This window comes from Argentina anserina, chromosome 2 (genome assembly GCF_933775445.1).
Source record: "Argentina anserina chromosome 2, drPotAnse1.1, whole genome shotgun sequence".
Lineage (NCBI taxonomy): Eukaryota > Viridiplantae > Streptophyta > Magnoliopsida > Rosales > Rosaceae > Argentina > Argentina anserina.
Window position 1 is genome coordinate 8,385,753 of NC_065873.1, and position 4,891 is coordinate 8,390,643.

At 38.5% G+C, this 4,891-nt stretch overlaps 1 non-coding gene across 1 annotated transcript; it reads left to right on the forward strand.

Moving 5' to 3' along the window:
* Nucleotides 1-3,937: 3,937 nt before the first annotated feature.
* LOC126785561 (small nucleolar RNA R71) lies at nucleotides 3,938-4,044 on the forward strand. Its single transcript, XR_007671091.1, has one exon. It is a non-coding gene; the product is annotated as a small nucleolar RNA R71 (small nucleolar RNA).
* Nucleotides 4,045-4,891: the final 847 nt, after the last annotated feature.

Genomic DNA, 4,891 nt, shown 5'->3' on the forward strand with positions numbered 1-4,891 from the left:
TTTCGTGAGTCACAGGGAAGAATTGCTTCAAGAACCTCCTAGTCATTTTGTCACATGTGGTGATGATTCCCGCAGCCAGAGAGTACAACAACCACTTAGCATCGTCCTTAAGGGTAAATAGAAATAAAAGCAAACTCAAGCCTTCTTGAGACAAATGATGAATCGATTGGAGATTGAAAATGTCCAAGAGCTCCCTAAGGTGAACATTAGGGTCTTCCATTGAGGAACCAGAGTACTTAGGTAGCTGTCCAAGCAATTGAACCGGAATGGAGAAGTTGGCTTCAATAGGTGGAGTGAAAGCAATGCATGAAGGCAATTCAGGGGTGGTGGGAATGAAAGCATTCTTGAGTGCCAATGGAGTACCGGAAGGTACCAGGCTGCGGTCTGCAATTGTGTCTGCCTCTGAATTGAAGATAAAGGGGAAGAAAAGATCCTCCTCTTCTTCTGATCTAGGTTAAGAGTTTAAGATTGAATTACTTGGAGACGATTCGAAATATAAAAGTCTACTCGAGCTAGAGGCTTGTAAGTTTCTGAGTACTTAAATTCGATCATTGAGCTCTTGTGTTTTGTTAGATATCGCGGACATGCATAGTTTATGTAACACGAAAGTTAAAGGGTTATCATCGAAGAATACACAATGAAGTCATGAAACCGTGTTCTTCCTTGGTCATATACACGGCACATTTATGGAAGAGGCACGGTAACTATGTTGTCATGTTTACAAAGAGTTAGTTCTTTACATTTACAAAGTTCATACAATTCACAAGTTCTTTTTTCTGTTTCAATGATTGAACAATCGATTGATTCTAAGTTGTAAACTGAGGTGGACGTACGGCCTAAGTATGGATGCCTAGACACAAGATCAAGTCTTTGTTTTAGAAGGCCGTGTAGATCAATTAGAGATAGTAAACATGATAAGACTCATTTGTTGAACTATGGAGAGCGAACTTCCTATCGACTCCATCACCGAGATGTATAAAGTAGTTCTCTGAGATCCAATTTTGGTCCCATGCACCAGGGTTATAAAAGAGCATGCCTCTTACTCAATTGGACTTAACCTTGGGTGTTGACAAATCTCCAAGTGTTAATAAAAGCCGCCATCAACCTCATGCAAACCCGAGAGCTAGCATGAAGGGTTAAGGCTAATATTAACAAAAGGGACTTTACCTATTCCGTTTGATTTACAACCTACAATAATCATTCACTCAAGCACCAAAACAACAACCTAAGATATATTTACTATATGTACAACGAAACAAGATAAGAATATACATGTACAATATGAACAATGAATTCGAAATTAAAAGTTAAGGATCCATCTCTATGGATCCCCAACAACGTCGTCATTTGATCGGTTCGATTACTCGACATCAGTATTAACCATGTAAGCATCGTTAGTAGTATAAAGCAAGAGGGTAACGTTCACAAACTGGGGATCCAGCCAGGGCATAGAATGACAAGTATTTAACAACGAATTCACAAAGAGATATAAAGATTTTGATATATAGGATCGGTATCAAAACAGAAAATAAAACCTAAACTAATATGTACGTGTGATCAACTAACCAACACACAAACTATCACCAAAATAGAAATCATAAAGCAACCAACGAAACCTTATTCTCATCTTATACATGCCGAGCCTTAGGGGTCAATTAGAGTTCAAACAACACAACTCAAGATCGAATCAAATAGCTTAGGGCATCTTTAACCCGAGACATGTTCATGTAATCCTAGCTTAGGGCATCGAAATTACAAATTTACATGCATTCTCAATCCTACCACTTCATTGATCTATCTCTTTTCGAAATACTTAGGGCATCTTTGAATCGAAACAGACCTTGGTTATTCATCTAATAATTACTAACAAGTTAAGTATGTCACTTACTATAACAAGTTAACAAGAACATTAGAAAAATCCTATATGCGAAACTAACTTAGGAACTTGAATCACATATAATTAAAACAAAAGAAAGAGAATCATTGAATTATGGCATCATAAACTCACGGCATACTTATAGAATTATTGAATAAGAAATCGCAACTACTTCATAAAATCGGTTAAATCATTCATTACATAACAATCTAAGAACTAACCAAAAACATAAAATCACTACAATAAAAACCAAGCAAATCGCAAACATTGAAAAGAGAATAAACGAGTTACACTTCATCAATCTTCCTTAGGGGCTTCAGGACAAAGGGAACGGCTTCTAGTTGAATGGAAATCCTAAACTTAGGGCTTAGGACCGAATATAGATGAACAAGGTGGTGTTTACGACTTGAATGGCTTTGTAGTAACAAGGATGTGTTTGAGGGCAGAGCTTTGGCTTTCTTTGGTGCAAGGATTAATGATGATCAAAACAATGAGGCCGTGCCTCTATATATAGGAGTCAAAAACATAGCCTTATCGTCCCAATTAGGAGATAGAATCAGATTGGGAAGCTGAAATCTTCTTTTATATGACTTTGATTCGTGTACTCCAAATCCAACTTGATGTAGGAAATCAAATCCAATTGAGAAACACATAGGGGTTGCACGACATCTCTCCTTCTTCAACTAGGAAATAGTTAGACCGGCCTCTCCTCTCCTTATCCAACTTGGACATGACTTTTTTGTCTCACTAGTAATGCATTAGGGCATCACTACTCCTTGTCGAAAAAGGAATTGTCTTTCCTGAAAAGAATTCGACGATTAAGGAATAAGAAAGAATTAAAATAGGAAAGTAGAGTCCTAGTCGAGTAAGGAATCCTAGCTCAATAAAGATTTCTAACACTTAGCCCAATTTCATCATCAATATATCCAAATTCGGCATAGCTCTACTAAAACATACAAATGACAAATATGAACCTAAAACAACTAAATCAGAAGTAACAAAGCATAAGAATATGGCATATATACATTAAGAACGTCACACTTTGTGCTCCTATCACAAATCTATTGGGGAAGGGAACACAAAGAAGAACATTAGTTGAAACCAAACCACTAGAGTTAGGATTTTTACATGTGTCATGCATGGCATCATTGGCCTTAGAGGAGGCACGGTCCTTCTCTAGGTTATTTGTATTGAAATTCTCGGCGTCTTTGTCATTAGAAGACATGGCCTTCTTGTTGGCTGCAATGGAGCATCCAAGATCCTCCCACTTCTTGTCATAATGACCTTCACGTTGGATTTGGCTCGGCAACTTACCTCCTTCATGGATCTTACCCATGAAGTCGATCACTTGTCTCATCTGCTTCTTAAGCTCGGTTATGTCCTTCGAGTTAGCTTATTTACCCGTAACTAAAGCTTGAGTAGCAGAGTTTAAATTATGTTTCCCTTGAGAAAGGGACTTCAAAAGTTCATCATAGTTAGGTGCAGATCCATTATTCGAACCATGACCATTGGAGTTAACGGGAACATAACCTTGAGGTACTTGAGGCCTCACAAACAAACTGTAAGGATGAGGTCCTTGACCTTGAGCATTGGATGGTTGAGCATTATTGTTCCAACGAATGTTGGGATGATCTCTAAATCCATGATTGTATGTGTTCGAGTAAGGGTCGTACCTAGGCCTTTGTTGTCCCACAAAAATTCAACTCCTCTTCAGTCATTGCACAATTTGGACAATTCTCGGTGGTGTGGTCCTTGAAAGAATAAATGCCACATGCTTGAGTGTTGATGCTCGAACCATTGAATGTCATGACTAGAAAGTCAAGCATTCTCTCTAAAGTAGCCATTTGATTCCTTGCATCAACATCATACACCCCACGGCTCTTGCTTCCTCTCTTCTCCTTGGAATTAAATTGGCAATTATTGTCGGCCAAGTCACCAATTAAGGTGTAAGCTTCTTGACCGGTCTTGTTCATGAATGTGCAGTCACATGACGAGTCCACCATGCTCTTGTTTGTGGTCTCGAGGCCTTCATAGAAGAATTTCACCAAGTCATCCAACGAAATACTATGGTGAGGTCACGTTTTTTGTAGTTCCTGAAATTCCTCACATGCCTCATAGAGCGAATCACTATCTTTTTTAGTAAAGTTTTGAATCTCCCTCCTTAGTCTTTTCGTGAGTTGAGCAGGGAAGAATTGCTTCAAGAACCTCCTACTCATTTCATCCCATGTGGTGATGATTCCCGCAGGGCGAGAGTACAACCAACTCTTAGCATCGTCCTTAAGAGTAAATGGACACAAAAGCATCCTCAAGCCTTCTTGAGAAAGATGATGAATCGATTGGAGCTTGCAAATGTCCAAGAGCTCCCTAAGGTGAACATTAGGGTCTTCCATTGAGGAATCAGAGTACTTAGGTAGCTGTCCAAGCAATTGAACTGGAATGGAGAAGTTGGCTTCAATAGGTGGAGTGAAAGCAATGCATGAAGACAACTCAGGGGTGGTGGGAATGAAAGCATTCTTGAGTGCCAATGGAGCACTAGCAGGAATTAGAGTATGGTCTGCAATTGTGTCTGTCTCCTAGTCAAAGATTAAGTGGAAGAAAATATCCTCCTCTTCTTCTTATCTAGGTAAAGGGTTTAAGATTGAATTGCTTGGAGAAGTTTTGAAATCTAAGAGTCCACTCGAGCTAGAAGCTTGTAAGTCTTCAAGTGCTTGAATTCGATCTTTGAGCTCTTGTGTTTTCTTAGATATAGCGGACATGCATAGTTAGAAAGTTAGCATTGAAGAATACAAAATGAAGACAAGAAATGTGTCCTTCCTTAGTTACATACACGACACACTTATGGAAGTGGCACGTCACTATGTTGTCATGCTACAAAAGTTAGTTTATTATGTTTACAAAATTCATACAATTCACAAGTTCATTTTGTCATTCATCTACTGTTTTGGATGTTAAGGATGAAGTCTTGTATTATTTCTATTAGTAAGGATGTTATGGATAATATGTTATGAATGAAAT